The 21,631-nt window shown below is 40.5% G+C and overlaps 1 protein-coding gene across 2 annotated transcripts in view; it reads left to right on the top strand.

Moving 5' to 3' along the window:
* Positions 1 to 10,275: 10,275 nt before the first annotated feature.
* FNDC3A (fibronectin type III domain containing 3A) overlaps positions 10,276 to 21,631 on the top strand; it is a 111,605-nt gene continuing 100,249 nt past the window's right edge. Inside the window, exon 1 of one of the 2 annotated variants that reach the window (XM_014263879.3) lies at positions 10,276 to 10,444. The gene's annotated coding sequence lies outside the window, so the exon portion shown is untranslated. The other variant, XM_005482384.4, reaches the window with a different exon arrangement.

Here is a 21,631-nt window from a genome sequence, read left to right as displayed (position 1 = left end):
CTAAGGTCTAAGACATTTGAGAAGGGTATTTAAATTTAGAAGAGAGCAGACTAGCAGTTGCCAAATGGAGGTTCATCTAGAGAAACACTGTCACAAATGATGACATTTGGATTGAGATAGAAAGCTAAAAAGTTGTGTAATGGACAATTCCTATTACTGTGCTTCCAGAGGAAATGTCTTCCTGACCCTAAATAGGAAGTGTCTAACTTTCATCCTGGAACATTAAGTTTTATAACTTTTTGAATGTAGTTTTCTGTTTAAGGCAGCAGCAGAAATTCTTATTCAACTCCTGCTTGAGTAATGAGTTCTGAAAGTCTGTGTGCTTTTTGGAGAGTTACATTTCATCACTTTGAGGGATATTGTCATTTTAACCTCACCAAGAACTTCCTTGAGCTCATTCTTTCGCAGAACCTAAGGAAATTTTTGCTTATACCTACTGTATCATCCCTTGTTTGTTCCTGCACAGCATCTAATAGCCTGACCTTTCTGTCTCTGCCTCACACAGCAGTCTATTTTTGTTCCTTCCTCTGAACCTTTTCCTCCTGTAGTCTTATTTCAGAGAGAATCTGACTTCAACACAGTGACTCCAGAAACACCACTTTCCAACAAGGTTTTCTAAAATGCTATTGGACATAGTTTTGCTTTCCATTAACGTGAGATTCCTTGGCAAGCTATCTAAAGGCAACAAATATTTCCTGGAAAATTCAAAAAGTGGTCCAAGAGATGTGTGCAAGACTGTAAGACAGGTTCTCTGCCTAACAGCCTACAAATTGAGTCTTGCAGATATTTGGGGGTTATTCTCACGGTATGCACAAATCTATTCCAAGAACAGATTTATCATACTAATGATAAATTAGTATGTCATCTTGTACTGATAGATTCTGCAAAAATGTTGTATCTTAACATGGTCCGCATTAGCCTTTAGTATTTCCCAAGTAGTCCCACATATTTTTGACATACCTTGCATCAAATGCCCCGACAGTAGGAAATGTTAAAACACCTAATCCTAGAATAGCCATAAATTCTTCAGCTACTGCACATCAAAATTCTTTATTGAGAATATGGAAATTCTTCCTCCATTGAAAGCAAATGACTTTGGTAAGACTCACAGTTCTGAGCACAGGACTGAAAATCTCAAACATCCTATGAATTGCAGGAGGTTGTGAGGCTACAGGAGTCTTACTGCTTCTCATAAAAATCTTTGAAGAAATAAGATGCCATCACTGAAAATATAAATATGCCCTAAATGATTGGAACAGGACTTTATAGATAGGCAAAATAATCTTATCCTATGTGCACAGACAGATTTGTCTAGACTGATTTCCTTATTTTGCAGCCAAACTGTTCTCCCTGTAGCAGTCAGTCATACCTTTGAGTGGGCTCTCTGTCCAGGCACACAAAAATATCCAGAGGAGGAGCTCTGTAAAAGTCCATGTTCTGTTAGACAAAAACTGTTGGAACTGTGCCACCAGATAAAGAGAATTCTCTTTCAAGCACCTTGTGTTGTAGCGGTTAACGAGCAAGCCATTGTGTCAGTAGCAGAAATAAATTAAAGACAGTAATCTTAAATTGAAGTTAAACTTAGTGAAAGGGCCAGAGGAGCTGAGTCCCTACAGATACACAGGGAAGGCAACAACAACAACAAAAAATCTATACATTGCATCACTCTATATCTTCCATCACTAATTGCTAGTGGAAAGAAAGACTGTAAGAGACATTTATGTCTACCACCAGACAATTTGAGCAGAGTTGCTCTCTACTCATTTTTCACCTAAAGTCAGAGGGAAGTCAAAAACATAGAAAATAAAAAAAAAATTGTGGGCTACACCACACTGAAAATAAAATAGAAGACTAGTGTTGAAATCAAAGGTATGAAAAATTATACCAAATTGAAAGGATCTGTGACTGATCTAAGAGTATCCTGCATGAAAAAAAGAAGAAGGCTTCAAACCAAGGCTTCAATGACAGGCTGCACTGTGACTAGAATCTAAAATGGGGAAAAATCATATAATTTGCATGCCTTTTACTAGGAAACCCAAAATTAACATTTCCCCAGACATCTCAAATTTTGCATGAAACAAATTGCTCACTCCAGAATAAATGGTACTGTGTAAGGACCATGCTTGAATGTTCTCAGCAACATGAAACCCCAAAACACTACATGAAAAAAGGTCTGAAGCAAATGTTTTTCTTTTGAACTGTGACATTCATGCTTCATTCACTTCAGTTACTGGTATGAAGAACAGACTTACACCTAAATTGGAAAGCTGATGAAAGATGGAGAGCAGGAGAATTAATTAAGAGACGTTATAATAATGATGACGCTCCTATATTTTTGAAATTCCTTTGTCTATATTTTAATAAATGGTCAGAATACTGAAGTACTTACAACAGAAAGAAAATATTTGTGAAGAAAATATGTACAAGATGACTGCTGTTTCTCAGGAACTTGATGCCTCTTTCTCAGACAAAAGTTTCAAATTGCACTTTTGCCCACAGAGAAATTCACTATATCCTGGGTTTCATCTTTCAGAGAGAGAATCTGGTCTGCAAACATGGACCACTACTTTTTGCACAATGGAGGGTGAGACAGTGGTGGAATTTCCCAGCATAACACAGAGCTTAAGAGTTGTCTACTGGGGCAAGAGGGTTTATGCTATGTACATTGTGTCTCTGGACTCTTCTCACTTGCCTTTGGGGCGGTGCTCATCTACCCTGGAATAAATGAGGAGTGATTCCTACAAGATCAAAGACAATGAAGAAGGAATATAGTTAGCTCTTTTTTACACCATCAGCGATATTTCAAGTTGTGTGACCCTTGTTTCCAAAGACAGATCCAAGAATTCTAGGGCTGTCATCATTTGGAAAGCAAGCATACAAGAAACCTACTTGAGTTACCATCACTGAACATATCCACTGCTTGGATTCAAAGAACACTGAAGTAAAAAAATATCAAATAGAAGCTGAGACTGTTTGTTTATATTCTTTTTTTGTTTATTATTCTTAATATTTTATTAGGAACCGCTTGTCAATTGCCTATTTGTGAAAACAAGTAAAAATCAACAGAAGCTGCACACTTCTACAGTGGAGACTCAGTGGAGTTTTTAGTTTGCACAGAAGTGTCTGCAGTAGCCTTCCAAATCAGACACAGACAAGTTTTAACTACCTACTGTCTCTGCTTGAAGTGCATGGAAAGATTACAGGCTGCTTGGGAGAAAATTAAAGCAGAGTAAAATAGTTTACAGAGATAAAACAAAATCAGCTGGAGCTGAAGAGATGCTTCAAGGTAAACAGAAGGATTTCATTTCATTAAGCAAATTTTCCTGGCAAGAATCTAAGATTACAGCAGGTACTTATGTTTTCTGCTCATGCCTCAGATACACTAACGTTCATCACCAACTACACCAACAAACAGAGCTGGACAAAACCTTGGCTGGGGCCTCTCATTTCAAGGGTTATTTTTCATTACAGTTTAACACAGTGTAATTTAATTTCTTGATAGCCTATTTTTTTGTTACAATCATTTTGCACATAAAAAAATATAAAAGCAGATGTAGATGAAAAGGCACAGTAGATCAGACCATAGAGCAGCTCTTGGTAAAAGCCTGGCTGCAGCCCTGCCTCCAGCAATGCCCAACAGCAATGCAATGGGCAGCTGCACAGCAGCACTTGCCATTATTTTCCCATCCTTTAGAAATTAGTGTCTCAAAGACTCCTAAGCCAGGGGTGGTGTCTCTTTTTATTAGCCCTTCATGGCAAGGTTATTTCCCTTTTTTATCCTGCCATGCTGCAAAATTTTCTGTAGCCAATGCATTTGCATTACCCAAGTGAGCAGCTAAATATTTCAGTTTGCTGGGAAACTGTGGGCACATTAACCAGCACCATTCTTCCCAAATGAACAGAGACCACATGAAAGCAAGACATGTTTTTTTCTGGGGGCTAAAACAAATTCACTTACAACACATGATGGTTAAAAAGGAGGAAACTACAATTCCAAAAACAATACGGACAGTTTCTACTGCTTGTAGCACTGAGCTGCCTTGGCTATTTCCTGTCACAGGAACCAATTGCCAGTTGCTTGACACTGCTAACATCTCTGAGACACCTCATCAACCATGACTTGAGCTTTTCACTGTACAGAACTTCAGAAGACAAGACTGTTCTTTGTACTCATTCTGGTTTGAAGATTTTTCAATGGCTTCATTATTCTGAAGCTGGTGAAGTATATACTTGATTTCCACTGTCATGGAGTTTTTAGGTGTGAACAGCATTTGTCTAAACACACAGATTATGCTTTCACATCATCTGGATCCTTCATTTGGAAGAAAAATACTTGAAATAAATATGAGAGGAACCTCCAAGCCACCATGAAGCAGTTAAATTCTTCTGGAAAACCACAAAGAATGTTGGAGACATGCTAAATATTCAGACTTCTTGGGGAAAAACCAACCAAACAAAAAAACCGAACCAGGAAATATCTGAATGAAGAGACTAATTAGTATTCCCTGAGCACATTGAACTCAGGCGGTTATCTTGCCAGACAAGGACTTGTGCTGCAAGATCTTTTATTGAACAAGCTTGAAATACACTCTTATGTGAAGAGGTTGGTGAAAACTTTCTTCAACTTCTTTGTTTTCAAGCACGACATGAGTCTGGCATTTCCAAAGGATGGAAAAAAAAAGAGTCACAGCACAACCCCCAAATCCAGCATTTCAGGATGAGATAATGGAAATCTTGTGCGTTTTAGAACTCCTCAACATAGGGGCATAGCTGCTCAAATAGGACAGGTGACTTCCTCCCTACTCAACTAGGTCAAAAAGTCCTAAGCACAATCAGTCCCTCCTAAACTCTGCCTGGTACAGCTCTTCACCAAAAGAAAGAAATTCACATTTGACTCTCAGTGGTCCATCAGGTGAAAGCTATTATTTATCCCAAGAGCAAATCTCCTGGAAAAATCTAAACTTGCATAAGAAATTTCTGATAACTCAATAAGGAAAAAGATCCTAAATAAATGTAGTTCAGTAACATATCCGCTTGAATTCTGCGCCTGAATTTTCTAAGTCTTTGTTTCTATACAATGGAGCTTTTAATGTCTAACTTTTCACCACAGTTTGAAAAGGAAAGCTACAAAATTATTTCCAACCAACAGCAAGCAGAAGCACAAACTCAAAGTATGCTTCTGGTAAATACTTTGATTACAACCAGGGCTGGCTGTTTATTCAACTTTTTTTATCACAAGCCAACTGTAAAGTAGGAGATCACTAAAGATAGTTCAGAAATACCTCCATACCTCTATAAAGCCCAAACAAACATCAGTGTTTTCTAAAAGTGATGAGGACAATAAATATTGCTTTGTTGGTGTCCACAACCACTGCTTTAAATATCACTTCAAGGCAAAAAATAGTAAGAAAACGCAGCTTTAATTCATGATGGGAAAATCCCAGTTCAACTAAGTGGCTGATTTCCACAAGTAAAGATTTGCAAAGTACAAAATAATCAGTTGCAAGAATGCCAAGGTCTACATTGTTGTGAGGCATTTTTCACTGTTTGAATCTTAGTTTTTTAACTCAGTTTGAAAAATAATATTATAACAAGTAGGTTTACACCATGTATTTTTTTTCCATTTTAATAAAGTAAGATAAATTAATTTGAGTTCTAAACCATGTATTTCATCTTTGTGTGTATGTCCTTTGCTTTTCCTGTTGGCAAATGTACATACCAGAAAAACAAGGGCCACACAATTAGGTTGCTCTGTCATATGTGCTCCAGTGAATGTTTTTGAAGTCTAAATCATTGTACTAAGGTTGAAAAATTTTGACTTGTTAATTTTTCTTAAAGAACTTGGTTTGGTTTAGCACTCAAACACCTTAAATGCACAATTTCCATACCTTTTATTATTTTTCAACACCAGTTCTAAGAGTAATCCCATTGAAATCAAGGGAATTTCTTCCAGAAAATGAAATTAATCAGTAGGAAGGAAATGGCACATTCCAGCTAACCTCTGAAGTTAAGAAACTGCAATTTCCTTCAAATTCCTGATACTGTGTTGGAGTTACTTCTGTAATGTGGAGTTGAATGGCTGAATTTTGTTGCCTCTGAAGGAATTAGTATTTTTCATCCATTTAATCCTCCCTTTCATTTTAGTATTATCATTCTAAAGTTTCAGCTGGTTCAATCTTGTCATAAAATTATTTAGTTCATCATCCATGTCCTGAAAAGCAGGTAAAGAAGACAATGAGTTGTGGATTTGTGTCCATCAGTGTTTTGAGAAAAGCATGGTAAAATATATCATACAAGACTTACTCTATAACAAGTGTCAAAAAACAGTTATAGACATGATCAACATCCTATTATATGTCATTCCTCAATGTGTTTTGAGTTCTACTAATTCACCAAATTGTGTAAAAAACACAGCTGATCACTTCAATTAAATCTGAGATTCCCTTTTCCCCACAAACACTTATTTTACCATTGAAGTGAACCATGCTTAGCATTAAACTGCTGTCAAGCAAACCTTTATTTTGACAAAACATTCTGATATTAAAGTTGGATTTTTTTACAGTTCAAAAGCTTTCATCCAAATCAGAAACCAGTAAAGAGTTTATACTGATTGGCAGCCTCTCTGAAAGCAATCTGGACAAACAAAAGAATGCTGTGCAGCTCAGGTGAAGACACAGTATGCCCGGTGACACAGAGGAATCGGTAACTCAATTTGTGATAATGAAATTTTCTGCAATTTTTTTGCCAACACATCAAAATTAAACCTTATTCACCTTGCTGTTATCTACAACAAGTTTACTTTGAGGGAGTTATAGTCATACAAGTAACATTAGTTACTTGTTTTAGAAAATAAGCACCAGCTGTATTTCTTTAATTGCTCCTTGTCTGGTGGAAGGCAGCAGTGCTTCTGAACTCATGTTCTCCTAGCCCACAGTCCATCCAAACTGCTCTCCTCTGGCCTGCAGGACCAGGATAAATGTTCTCACTAGTGGCTTCAGGTGAAGTTTAGATGACAAACCTGATTGTAAAGACACTGTCAAGTCTGACTGCAAGTCTGCTGATCTACATTTGGCTACCACTGCCCTTACAGGCTCAGAAGCTGTGACAGCAGCAGAGCTGCCATTACTAAGAGGTCACCATTCTCCCCCTGGCAGGGATGCTACAGGTGATTATAAATTCAGCCCAAGAGTGAAAATGGGCTGTTCACTATGGAGGTACATGCTATGTGTGAGAAACTTGCTGAACGCTCCAACTTAAGCCACATTATTTTAACTTTGGAACTGGTGGTTTTCCCCATTTAACTATTGAATGCTTCATAGAATAGTTTGGTTTTGAAGGGATCTTTAAACACCTAGTCCACTCCCCTGCAATGAGCAGGGACATCTTCAACTAGATCAGGCTTATTAGAGCTCCATCCAACCTAGACTTAAATGTTTCCAGGGATGAGGCTCCTTGCAAGGATGGAGAGAATTGGAGGATTGGATCAAGTGATGTAGGTTTTAAAGCTATCATGAGTTGCTCAGTTCTGGTCCCAGCACCAGATTTTGCTGGATAAATACAACTCAATGTAAACTTGAAATAATGGCTGTTGTAGCACCAATTCTTCTCAGTTGTCTGGAGACAGTAACTTGGTTTGACTGAAAAAGTGAGAGCCAGAGAAGGAGGGCATTACGATACACACAACTGTATGTTAAGAGGGTACTCTGCAATACATTTTTGTATTTCCTCACCTCTTCTCTGCTGGATTTAGCTACAATATCAATTTCATAAATGCCCATCATTAGCACTTGGATGTGTATCTGGTACATTACTATAAAGAAATTCTGTCCTGAATGTGTCCTTCTGGGAAGTTCTAGAGTGGATGAAAGCAAGGTCAATCATCTAATCTATACCTGAGAGCCATATAGGCAACTTAGGTTTGTAAATAATTCCAATCTTGTTTCGTTTTGGTTTAGAAAAATCCATTTATTCACAAGCCCCTACAGAGAGACAAAGAGGTCCTTATACTGGTTCCCAATGCCTTCCATCCACTTTTAATATTATTCAGAATGATTTCTAGGTGACTTTAACCAGGTTTCCAGCAGAAAATGGAATTTCATAGACACTTATTTATACACCTGTGAGCTAAAAAGGAAGGAAAAGGTGAAGGACTTTTGTGTAATGCAAACTTACACACCATCAGGACCAGCATTTGGATGGGGAGAAGAACCCTAAACACTCTCATCCATCCCCTGTCCCAGCTCTGTGCCTGCACCCAAAACACAGCACAGATTTCTTGATTTTACCTGCAAGGGAAGTTCAGGGGAAGCAGCCCTGGGAAGCCAGGAGGGGAAATGAAGGGATGAATGGCTGGCAAGCCAGGAGGAGGAATGAAGGGATGAATGGCTGGGAAGGAGGAGGAATGAAGAAAGGAATGGCTGGGAGGCCAGGAGGAGGGATGAATGGCTGGGAAGGAGGAGGAATGAAGGACGCTCCCTCCCAGGGCTCTCAGCAGTGGGGCACGTACAATCGGTGCTGCATCATGAATTCAAACTGGACACTGACACAAAGCCAGGATCTGTGGCTGCCTACAGTGGTGCCTATGGCCACGGTGCCCCTGCTGTTCTTGTCCCCACTGCCACCAGTGAGTGGTGCCTGACAAAAGGAACTGTAGAAACCCTTTGCTGTATTCTGCCACAACTGCTGGCAAGTTCTGGAAAGCGTACTGAAACTGGAATAAGGCAGGAAAATCAGGGATTTTCCAACAGCTGTAACTGGCAAAAATCTCCAGTTTGTGCCCCTGAATGGTAGGACCCACTAATGCTGTGCAGTGGCATTTGTTCAGCCCTGACTCATAGACAGAAGAATGGTGCTGAATGAATCACCAGCAGCATTTTCCGCAGTATCTAACGAGGTAGCTCATCCAAATATTGATCCGTCCCAAGTCTCTCTAGTTTTTGAGATCTGAGATATCACAGTCTAGTATGCTATTCACCATCAAAATTCTGCATTTGAGAAAGGGAGGAACCAGGCAATGACCAAACATTGGCTGGTGCATCCTTTGTTGATAGGAGCTACCTTCTGCCTGCTGTGAAGCTATCAAAATTATATGCACACTGCTGAAATGCAAGAGAAATAGGAACTTAGTAAATTAGTAACAGAGAGCTTTAAGGCAAATTAACAAAACCACTTTATAAAATATCTTGTTCAGTTTGGCCCACTGCTGCAGAAGGTCATTAAGCCAAACACTGTAGTAAAATAATTTTGATCCGTAACAGCAGAAAGGACAAACATTAAGCAAAGGATAATCACAAATTAGCATTCAGGACACCAGCTGATCATTGCAGGTGTTGAGGGAAAATAGTTCCTCCCTGCGCAAGTGCCTGGAAAAGCACATTTCTTCCCCTTTCCTCTCTGATGTTGGACACAACATGTTTGGTCAGCAGGCAGGGGGACACCTCAGGTGTCCACAGTCCTGCCCTGCTCAGCATCTGCCCTTTGACTTTCACCGTGATAATGCCTGTATAGGAAACAGGCAACCCTTCCTACCCTTCACTCCACCCAGCAAGAGCCCAGCTTGGGCAAGTCCCATGGCTTGAGTTGCACATTACAGGAATTACTACTGCAGAAACCACATAAAACAATGGAGAAGAATCCTTACAAGAAGCAGTGCACGTGCACCAGTGAGGTGGCATTTGTGCCCAGTATCTCCACAAAACACACTTCTGCCATCCCCAGTGACTACCATAACTGATGGAACCCAAAGTCATGGACTACATGAACTCAAAGGACATTTTATGGGCATTTTGCAAGGGTGGTCCATTGACTAACAGAATAACAGCTGTGTATTGTATCAAACTGTGTGAAGTAGGATGGTGGCTAGTGAAGTTGTATTCAATAGTGTGAGGTCTGGCCATGGTGTAAATAGTACGGAATATGGGGTGGAATATGTGCTGGGTGTGGCTGGGATAGGGCTGTGTTTTGGGTTTGTGCTGAACACAGGGCTGATAATGTAGAGACGTTTTTGTTATTTCTAAGCAGGGTTTATACAAGCAAGCCCTGAGCCCAGACGCCGGTAGAGGCCAAGGCCCCGGAACGACCGACACCGACCCCACGGACCCCCTCGCGCCCCCGCCGGCCACGCCCTCCAACAGACCACGCCCTCCAACAGACCACGCCCTCTCCATACACAAGCCACGCCCACACACCATGGCCCCGCCCATCCCTCCGGTCTACGCCCCCGCCCACCCGCACGGGAGGACTCCGCGCAGGCGCACTGCGCGCCAGAGCCAACTGCTCCCTCGCGGCCCCCCCAGCTCTCCCCAAAGATGGCGGCCGCGCGGCGGCGGGCGAGGCGGCGGGCAGCGCTGAGGCGGCGGGGCGGGGGCGGCGGCGGGAGCGGGGGGCAGTGACAGCCGCGGGGAGGGCAGGAAGAGGCGGCGGAGCGGCGGCGGCCGGAGGGCAGGTACCTCGAGTGGGCGGGCAAAGGGGTGGGGGAAGCGCCGCCCCTGCCCGAGCTGCGCCATCGGGAACTCCCCCTGGCGCTCCCCGCCTCGGCGCTGCTGCCCGCTGGCGGCGGAGCGCGGACCGTTAGCCGGGAGAGCCGCGGGGCCATGGCGGTGAGTAGGCGCTGATGGCGAACCGCCGCCTTCCCCTCCGCGGGGCGGCCGGAGGGGTGCGAGGGGACAGGGGCGGCGCCGCTGCCTGCCCCAGTGCCTGAGGAGCGGCGCTCCCCGCCGGGCAGGACCGGGAGCCGGCGCCTCCGACGGAGCCCCGCGAAAGAAACTTTGTGTCTCCCTCCCTGCCTCCCCTCCGTGGCTCGGAGGTGCCTCTGCCGGCCGGGGCGCGGGGATCCGCCCGCTGTCAGCGCCGGGCTGCGGCGCGGCGGCCGCGGGAGGAGGCGGAGGGTGAGCCGGAGAAAGAAGCAGATGCGGAGCGCGACCAGAACAGCTGAGCCGGCTGTGACAGGCGGGGAGGAGAAGGCGGCGGTGGTGCTCGACACCTCTTTCTCGTTGTTGTTGTTGTTATTGTTGTTGTTGCCCTCCGCCTAAGCCGTAAAGGTTCTCTCATAACGCCCAGCTAAAGGGGTTGAGCGTCTCTATGTAGATAAAAGTCTTCCCGAAAACACGGTAATAGTCATCTTGCCGACTCCTAGCAGAGGCATTATTCTTTCAGCCAGATTTGCTCCCGATTCCCCCCTCCCTGAATGTCGCCGAAGCTAAACAGAAACTTTTCGTTGCTTCCAGGCAACTTAGAAAGTGAAACCAACTAAAAGCAAAAATGAAACTTTTCAGCTGTTTTTTATTGTGCGAAGTAAAGAAATTAAGCAGCAGAAACAAGAGAAAATGTGTTTGGTAGGAGAAAATGTTATAAATGGCACCTCAAGACGTGTTAGTCATTTGTTTAACCCTGTCAAAGGCATTTTATTAGCCACCTTGCATGTCAAGTGTTATTCTAGAACATTTCGCGTTACGAAGTAATTTCTGTGAAATGTTCTTTGTTTTTAGAATTTCAGTCTGCATTTGATCAAATACATACCTGATTAGAAACGCCTTAAATTTTCAAGGAGACTTAAAATGTCTAAATTTTTTGTTGCTGAGTACTTGGCAGCTTCTGTCTTAGAAGCTATAGGAGCCAGTCTTGCTAAGCTTTCTGCTTTTAAGAAGCTATTTTGTTGTTATGGCAATGGGAAACTTTCTGCTTTATACAGCATAGAAACTGATGTGAATCTGCATCCGTAGATGTGTTTATTTTCTGTGTTGTGAAATAGTATGAGTCACAGCAAATCAGTGGTCCTTAAAATTCAGAGAGGATGATCAGTTACATTTTTTTTCTGCCTTTTTTTTAAGGAAATGATCTCAAATAATTATGAAATTTAATCACATGATGAATGGGGAAGTAGCAAGCTGTCAGGTAGGGAGAAAACTGTACACACATGTGAAAGTCAGAAGTAGCTGAGTATCTCTAGCATTCAATATTGGCAAATTGGATAGAGTTCTTGACAGCCAGTGTTTCTACTAAGCATGAGGGAGCAAGAAAGGTGCTGGTCAAGTTTGAAAACATGGCATCTAATCTAGATTCACTCTGTGTACACAAGTTATCTTGTCACACATGTATTGAATCTGGGAGTTGTTTTGCAAACTACAAATGATTCATTCAAAATCATTCACCAGAATTATTTTTCTGGTGACTTTGGGGGAGGAAGTTGAGGTGCTGAATGAGTTCCACAGGGGCACTGGATTTTCAGCAGATGAAGCCCTGGTTAAGAGAGACAGAGATCCTTGTCCTCAGGAAGGCCAGGACTCGGTGATCTGTTGCTTGGCTCACTTGGTCAGAGGGTGAGCAATCAGCTTGGAGCAGTCACAGGCTGACCACTGTAGATGATAACAATACAGCAGAATTAGGTGAGTGTCTCAGGTTTTTCTCAGGGCAAATGGAGCTCTTCTGAGGCTTTTTGCTGTATGACAAGCTCTGGGTGTATGAGTTTCATGAGGGTCAGGTCATTACACCCAGCACCAATTGCCTGATTTCAGTCCATTAATGGCATTTCTACCTTTTTCAAGTTGAAGTTTCTCCTAGTTTGTGAACTTCAAACTCAAAAGCTTTAGATTTTTATAGGCAGTGATGTAATGGAGCTGCAGAAACTTGGATTATGACTTGGACTAGTAACTCATTTGCTTTGGGCTCTGAGTCCTGTGCATCTTACGATGCTTTTCTTTGTTAACCTTTGCCTTGTGGCCATTTAATTTTACTTGAATTTGGACCTCCATCGGCTAACTCAGTGTTATGCTGATGATCATTTTGGCTGAAGATCTCAAAGAGATCCTTAGAATGGTTATTGCAGCTTTAAGTGCTTAATTCAACATGTTTCTGCAGTGTTCTTAGGACTTGAGAAAAACTCTTAAAGCCTGACTTCACAAGAGGTTCAAATTTTCATCCCCGTCAGTACTTTCTCCTAGATGGCTTTAACATCTGAATGCTTTGAGATGATCCCACACTTTCCCTTGCTGGCAGGTTGTGTTGGTCTCTAGAAATGCAGAATGCTGGGAAGGTGTTGTGTGCTGCTGTTCTGATTGTCTATTTGTGGCTCTGCCGGTGGCAAATCCTGGAACCCAGCCCCGTCCCCCTTTTTGGGTTGAACTGGCAAGCATGCAGCCTTGCTCATTCCCAGACAGGCAGACACCAGAGAACACATTTTCTGAGGATGCAGGCCTACTTCCTAGACAGTTTTCTGCACCATTGATGCTCCTTGTCAATGCCTTCTGCAGCCTCAGGAATTCTTATCTTCTTCTTCTTCTTCTTCTTCTTCTTCTTCTTCTTTGTCTTCTAGCAACTTTGTATCTTTTTTTCACCTCCACTGTCTAATTGCTGTGGGATTTCTAGTTCAATCTCTGCTAAAATGTCTACAGATAATGTCATGTTCCATCAATGCATTTCTGTTATCTAGGATATGCATTGGATTCTCTCTGTTGTAGGTGTCAATAACACTTCTATATTTTACCATTGATTTCTTTAAGACTGTTGGCTTGGGGAAATTCCCAGGCAATTTGTAGTAAAATTCAACTTCACTACAATTTAGAGTGCTTGAGTTGAATTGAGAGCTGAGGTTTCTCCTGTAGGACCAGATCTCACTAAAAATGGATTTGACTTGGACTGTCAAGTTTTTAGTTTAACTAAAAGATACTGTCTGTATTTCAGGAAAGCAGTAATAGTTTGGAATGAGTACACTGCTTTTTCTGTTCAGCAAACATGAACAATGTTTATTTTGCTCATGGGGCCAATGTTTCCCGAGCTACAGAAACGACTAGTTTTTTGCTTGTTCTTTGCTATATACAGTAAACTTTGAGCTTTCTTAATGCTGGTGTTCACTTGATGTCAGTAGAAAAACACTATCAGCCATTTTTTTAATCTTCTCTATTCATGAAGTTTAATGGTTGTGTTTATGTCCAGTAGTATTTTGGACTGTCATCCTCAGGTGTGTATTTTGTAGGGCTGATGAGGTAGCAGGATGTTTAGGAAATGTCTGTAACACTTAATACTAATACATGTTTCTTGTAGGTTGTCATCTTTAATTTTTCCAATTAATTTGCTTTTGGTTTCAGATGGAAAAAAAATTTTTGAAGTAATTTTGTTTGCCCCCCAGGAATCTGGTCCTATTCCAGCTCCTGACACACTCTTGAGCCTGTAACCACTGAAAATCTGCAGACTTTCTGCTAACCTGTCCTAGATGACTTCAATGAAATGTAAATTAAAATAGCATTTGCTATGCTCTTTTGTCAATAATGAAATAGAATTTTTAACTGTTCCTTTCATGGTGGACTCTTCATGTCCACCATGTCACTTGTTAGGTTATGCACTTTTTCTTGGTTGTATTGATAATCTGTCTTGGTTACAACACATGCTGCAGAAACTGTTGGTCTTCACTTTGGTGGGACAGTTGTGTAGAGCACTGTGTTATTACTCTTCTTGAATGTATTGTTTTAGCTTTTGTATTCAGAATTGCAGTAGCTCAAGAGTGAAATATCCTTTTATTTTCTAAATACTTGATTAAAACTTCAGCACCATGTACATTTGTGATGTCTTCACAGCTCATTTCAAACTGAGATATACTGGACCTGCTTAGCCCTCTTTGTTCCTGGCTCCAAGTAAACTTTCACTGTTTAGGTCTAGGCAAGCACATTTGTTGGCTTCAGTCTCACCAGACCTACCAATACTGAACCAGTATTCTTAACAGAATTTACATTTTTGTCTCTCTAAGTTTTTACTTTTTCAGGATACGTGGACCTTCTGCTCTGCAGTCAAAACATCACTTAGGCTAACCTTGGTATCCTGTCTTTTGGTTTAGTACCTTGGGCATCAAACACCACCCCAACACCAGTCCACAGAAGTTAATCAGGAGCACTGAATATGCCTATGGATTACCTCCCCCCAGTTTTGCTGCCAGAGTTGTTCCAAAGCATTTAGGACACATGAGCAGATACACTGCAAAATTCTGCATTTATAGACAGTAGAAAACATTGTACCTTACTATATATTGAATGACTTGGGGCATAGCAAGTTGTCAAAAATCAAATTATCTACAAGTTTGCAATCCCAGTTTGACCAGTAGAAGTAATTTTTATTAGCCATTAATAGGCTTTAAGAAGAGCACAGCACTTTCTAAGACGTAATAAATGTCTTCAATAAGGTCCAGAAGGATTCATACTGTGACAGGTATGGATCGGTAGCTGGAAGTGAAAAGGAATATGCAGGGCAGGAATGTCAACTTTATCTTCTGCATAACAGTTCTTTTTGAATCTGCTTTGAGTTTTTTATACCTTGGTTGAATTTAAGTCTGTGAAGCTCAGTTCTCATTTGCTTTTGATTTTGAATAACTTGAAGTGAAAAAGAACTTAGCAATCCTTGAGCTTTACTGTTACCAGCAGTAAAAAATAAAAAAACTCTGCAGTTCACAAGTGTAAATGGTCCCTTGTAAATGGGGCTGAGTTTCCCCAGTGTACAGACCCAGTGTCTGTGGCATACAGGATCCTACAAGCATGGGCATGGGCTGCTGTCCAGCTATTGTCTCATTTCCCCTCACTAATGTTGCATACTCCATTCCAGGTATTACTCCTTTGATTATAAAAGGAATCCTTCTTCTGTAAGTTCCTGTTTTTAAACTGCAAGGTTTTGGTTTTTTGTAGTTTGTTGTCCTTTTAACTGGAAGAACTTTATCTACTAGATAACTTCACAGAAGGAAATGGAGACAACAGAATAGCAAGTTGAGTAATTTTGCTCTGTGGCAGAAGAACACATTTTAGGTAGGGATAGCAAATCAAGTAGTAATGGTCTGCAAAAAGTGTGCAGGTATCTGGAAACTAATCTGTAAGCAGAAACTGAATGGATAAGAAGGTTCAGCACAAACTTTGGTGACTTCCAATGTCCTGGCAATGAGAGAGAGCTGTGACTGTAACTATGCAGTAATATTTCAAAATACATATTAATGGACTGTTAGGGGAATTTCTGCAGTAAGAATAAATGTCATAAAACACAAGTGTTACCATGCTTCTGCAAATCCTGTCGAGTCTATCAAAATGTAAACTGGGAGGACAATGCTGTAAGACAAGTATTCCCCCTTTAGTCTATTATGAAAGTGGATTGAAGATATTGAAATTAAGTACTAAGAAGTTAGGACTGAAAGAAACTGTGGAAGTGAGCAGTGACTGTTGGCAATGATTAATCACAGATGCAGCTGAAATGTATTTTGGTTTAATTTGTTCAGGCTTACTGATAACTTGACTGCCCCCATTTAAGAATATTAGTTTATCTGTACATTCTGCTCAATGGTGGCTTTTCAGTGGTGAAGTTACCATAAATAAAGTAATAACTTAAAAGTACCCCCGTGCATTTAAGTATGTGTGGCAATACAGCGCAAAACAGATCTGTTTTTGACTTTGTGACTATTGTTGATAACAAATTGACTGCTATTCAATGTTGCAACTTCATAAGTAAAAGAGGAAGCTAAGAGCAGTTTTGTCCTCCTGACTTGATTGGGCAATCAAACTAGTTGGTCCCATGGTGTTTTGATTAACTAAAACTTTTCTGGGAGGATGGTGTGGAACTTGGGAGAGGAGGTTGCTAATATCACCTGAGAAACCTGCTGTTGTTTTGCTGCTCTTCCCCTACAGTAGTTAGAGATACTCCTGTGTTGGAGAACCCTTGAATGAGTAGCACATTCAGACTTCAAGAGTTGCATTCAGCTGAGGCCCTGATTGACTGTTGTGCCTTTTTTTTTTTCCTATGGGGTACAATCACTTCCTCTCTGTTTACTCTTACATTTCACGTTCACTTGTGTATTTGCACATTTTTTGTGTAAAGTCAATCAGGAAGCTTCTGTGTTGAAACTGGTCAGTTTTTATATGATTAATTTTAAACTGCATCTGTCCTACAGTCTAACTCACTTTGTTGACCAGTTGCTTGCAGTGGTGCAAGTGGGACCTGCTAGAATGATTTAGCAGAACTGATGTACAAGAGTTTAAATTCTTGATAAGAGAACGCCCTTCAAATGTGATTGTTAGGCTCAAAAGAGCTTTTTTGGTGAATTTTTGCTCTCGGGAAGTAGTTTTTGTATGTCTGTCTTGATTTATCATGTTCTTTTATTGTTCTGTTCCTTATGGAAGCAGAGATCTACAGCTTTTCCAAAATAATCAGTGGAGAGAAGTTTTAAAGTCTCTTAGACTTGTAGCTTCATTGATCCTACGTCACTTTACATTTGGATAGCACGGTTTTCATTTTTCAGAATGAGCAGGAAAAAGCTGTTTCATAAGAGTTCTTTAAAAGCTGTTCATTCTGCTTGAGTCATGCACTCTTTGTAGCTCCAACACCAGCAGCTGTCTCTGCAATAAATTTATCTCACTGACCAGTTGCAGGTCTTATTATTTTATTAATAAAAATGTATCCGTGTTTTTAGTTTGCCTTAAAGGTATCATATGAAAAATGATTTTGGAAATTTCTCGTTGCTACTCACAGCCTCTGAGAAAAGGGAGTCAATGACAAATGAGGAAGTAGCTTGATTCTTGGCATTGAATTTTCTTGTTTGCTCAAAAACTAAGCATGTTATTAAACAGAAATGGAGGCAAAAGTAACAGTTAAGTGGGAAAGGCCAAGTTGGTTTTGAAGCCATGTGATTTTCAGAAAACAAACTGAAGGAAATCCAGTCCTGGCAGAAGCTTAGAAGAATCTAATTTTGCTGGTATAAAAGTAAAACTAGGAGGGTTTAAGGAAATTCTTGAGAGTTACAAGAGTGTAAAACAAAACATAGTTTAGATCAGTGTAGCATAAATATAGTGGAATTGCATTGCTGATTTTTTACAAGTGGTGCAAAAAATACAGTATGCAGTTCATTCTCCTCATTTCTTTTTGGAGCTGATTCCCATGAGTATCTAAATTGAAGATGTTCTCCAAGACAAAGGAGGTCACAGCATTTTACCCTGTGTGTGCCAGTGCATTGGATTTATGTGCCTGCTAAAGACCAGGTATGGGTTTGCACCTGGCTGCTGACAATTTGCTCTTTGATTGTAAAGTGCTCACTATCAAAGTAGTTCCAAATAAAATTAACAGATAATTCCAATTTGTATTATTTTGCACTTACCCCTTACTAGAAGCTTAGACTTATTTGAAGGTATAGGAGGAATGGGCAAATAAGTGGGAAGTACTGAATTCTTCATATGCAACAGCTTCAAGTTACATGTACTTCATCCAGATAAGGATTGTGGACATTTTTAAAATAACATAATAATGACAACAACATTTAAAACCAGAATGTGCTGTTTTGAAGTAGTTTGGGTTGCCCTGGTGTTGCTGTGTACAGTCAAGCCTTCAGCACTTGTGCTGGGCAAGCTGAGCTAGTCAGTGTCCATGAACATATTGTGCCTTTATGGATGACTGGTTTATAACTGTCTAGCTTTCCTCTATGTAGTCTTCACCTTCAAAAGTTTAGTTTCCTACATCATCTACTATTAAAAACTTAGCCTCTTTGGCTCAGATTCAAAAACTGCTGGCTTATGAATACAAATGCATTAAACTTGAACAGCTGGGGTATTTCCAATTATCTACTATGCATTCTTACACAGGTTATAGTACCCATGGCATGAGTGCATGAACTGCATTTGAAGCTGCCCCTAAATCATTGCAGTTTATAGTCTGGGGTATGGAGGTAACCTGACATTCATTTACTCTAGCACACCTAAGTGTTCATTACTATAGCAAACGCCTGCAATGCTAAGGTTTGCTGTTGTGGGGCTTGGCCATTCTTGCTCCGAGTAGATCGGGACTGACTATTGGGCATGAGTCAGAGCTGGGAACTGTTTGGCTGTTGATGTGCACTTGCATTTGCTCACAGTCAGTGTTTCCTTCACAAGACTACTGCATTAATTTTATACCTTTCAGTGTTCATCTTCTGGTGGTAACATATGAACATATATATGAACAGAGTTGTGGATCGTGTTTCTCAGTCTTTGAAAATTACGATGAGTGAGCATCTGTGACAACACTTGAAGTATTTCCATATTGATGGTAGATGTTGTATATTCTTTTTTTTTTTTTTAATAGGAACGTCCAGTGCTTATTAAAACCTTTGGCATGTCTTCCCTCCTAAGTGGCTGTCAGACTTTGACATTGTTGATTCACTTCATGCAACAATACTATTTTTATAATTTTCCTGTATTGCCTAGCTGCGATTTTAGTATTATGACCAGCACTGAAGGGAATAGCCATTTCAATTTCATTGTACTTAAAAGGAGGTTGACAAATTAGTGAAAGAAAAAATGTTCCCCGCAACACCCTTCTAACAAAAAAAATCCCTCCTCTGTTGCATTGGAAAGTATTTTATCAGGTGTCCCAGGAAAACATTTTTGAAACGGGAAAAATACTTTATCAGGAACAAAGTGTATATTTTAAATAAATTGCATATTAATTGAAACATTTAGTTCAGAACTTTAAAAGTTGGTGTACTGTAATTGCCACATCTGAAACTCTTTGACTGGAAAATGTGGTAAATGTACAGGGAGGGAGAGAAATTAAAATCCTTCTGCTCAGTTCTGATTCTTAAAAACAAACACAAAACTCTTCAGCATGCTTCATAACTTTAATAGCTCAGCTACAACCTTATGGATCTCTGGATAATTATATTCTAATATGTTTCTACACCAGCTGCATCACTCTATCTGAGCTTTTTCCAGTAGTGCATTAAGTGATATTGCTAACATCTGTTGTATATTCTTTGTTCTTTCCTTTTCACCCTAGGGCTGCATTGGAATATTCTAGAATTTTCCTGATTTTAGCATTTTGTATGTCTTGGGTGCTTCTGTTTGTCCACTCTTGTCTCATAAGTTCTGAACTGGATGGCCAGTTTGACAGATTGGAAGGAATTGGCTTTTTTGCTTCAGCCTCTTGAAAGATGTTTGTTTTTCAAGTGCATCTGCTGTCTCCATGTTGGAGAAGGCAGAATTAAAGCACTGAATGCATTAGGATTGGGTGATGGTTTTATGGTTTTTTAGGTTCTGTAAATACATTCCTTGGTCTTTGGCAAAACCTAAGTATTGCCTCCTATTCAGAGAAGCTTTTATTTCTTACTGGAAGTTATCTGGGCTGGAGGATGGGCCTTGCCTGTGGTTCCTAGGGGAGTGTAGCTGCATGAAGGCCCAGGTGACGAAGGAATGCACACCTGCTCTGCTGTGCTGAACCCTCTGGGAAAGCACACCTTACAGCAACCTGGAATTGGCAGCTGTAATATGATACTGCTTGAAGCATGTATGAAACTGCAGTTCTGACAAAGAAATTGTGGAGAAGCCCTGAGTTTGTTACTTCTTCTGTGACAGCAACATGCAGTTTGGAAACATTTAGTATTGATTTCATTAAGCCAGTTTCTCACACTGCACTCTTTTGTGTTAGGTGCTTTTGTCTTGTCCCTGCTTAAACTTCTGTCCTTGTGTTGTGTAGAATTCACAGCTCTTCTGAACAGCTCTCTGGAATAATAAAAGTTTGTGTCTGTTGTTCACTAGATTTGACAGAATTCAAATTGAAAGAGTATTAAGTTGCTGTAAGCATTGTGATGATACGTAGGTAGGTAGGTAGAGAAGCAGTACTCTGTAAGTCATTAAAAACTGAGGAAAAAAGCAGCAATACAAGTTTCTCCTTCAGTAGACACCAGTGATACTACTGTGGAGAGTGGCCTTGTAAGTCCTCTAGTTGTGAAATCAATTAATTATATTTTGTATCAAACTCAATAACCAGAAGCAGTGAATCTCTAGGAAAGGAATGGTCCATATGTTTTTCTTGTACATAGCACTGTCACTAGATATGACTGCATTTATCATGGTAGTGCCTATATCCCAGCTGAACTGGAAAGCTTGTTTGTGTAGGATGTCCATGTGAAAGTGTAACTTTTTAATTTGAAACTTTCCTGTAATGCAGCCTTCCTCTTTTAGGAGAAAGGCCAGATTATAAAGCAGTTCTGTTATGGACCATTATGTGTATGTCTTCCAAAGTTTGAGCCTTAGGTGTCCAAGTTTGAGTTGTGATTAGCATCATCATGGTTGCTTTGAAATTTGAATTGAGAATCTGATAGCTTTTAAGAGCTTGGAGTCAAGCTGTGGTCCTCTCTCTGGGCTCTGACCTACTCTGAACCATTCAGCTTTGGCATTAAGTGTTGAATTTTGTTTGACTAATATTCTGGAATTCATAGGAGAATTCTACTTGTCAGGGTCTTTGGAGATTGCCTTTTCCAGCCCTTTGTTAGGACCTTACATGGTCAGGTTTTGATTTTCTACGGCACTGGTCTCCAAATTTTTTGGTCATGCACCTTGTAAGTAAAGAATATATTAAGCATGCACCTCCAATATATGTAATCTTTTAAATTATATGCATATGCTACTTTATTGATACATTTACACTATAAAGCATATGCAAAAAAAAAGAGGACAAGATAGAGATAAAAACCAGTGTTTAAAAGGGTTTTTTTTTAAATTTACAGAAAATATTTTCTTCTTGTATGCCAAGAGTTTGTCTTGTACTGGAGCGTGTTTACCCCTCTTTAGAGACTACTGATCTACAGGATTAAGAATTTTGCAGCTTCTCAGAGCAAGGTATGCCAGTGCTGCACCACTCTCATTGT

The sequence above is a fragment of the Zonotrichia albicollis genome, chromosome 2 (genome assembly GCF_047830755.1).
Source record: "Zonotrichia albicollis isolate bZonAlb1 chromosome 2, bZonAlb1.hap1, whole genome shotgun sequence".
Taxonomy (NCBI): Eukaryota; Metazoa; Chordata; class Aves; order Passeriformes; family Passerellidae; genus Zonotrichia; species Zonotrichia albicollis.
The sequence above is the reverse complement of the archived record's forward strand: the minus strand, read 5'-3'. Positions and strand labels throughout refer to the sequence as shown.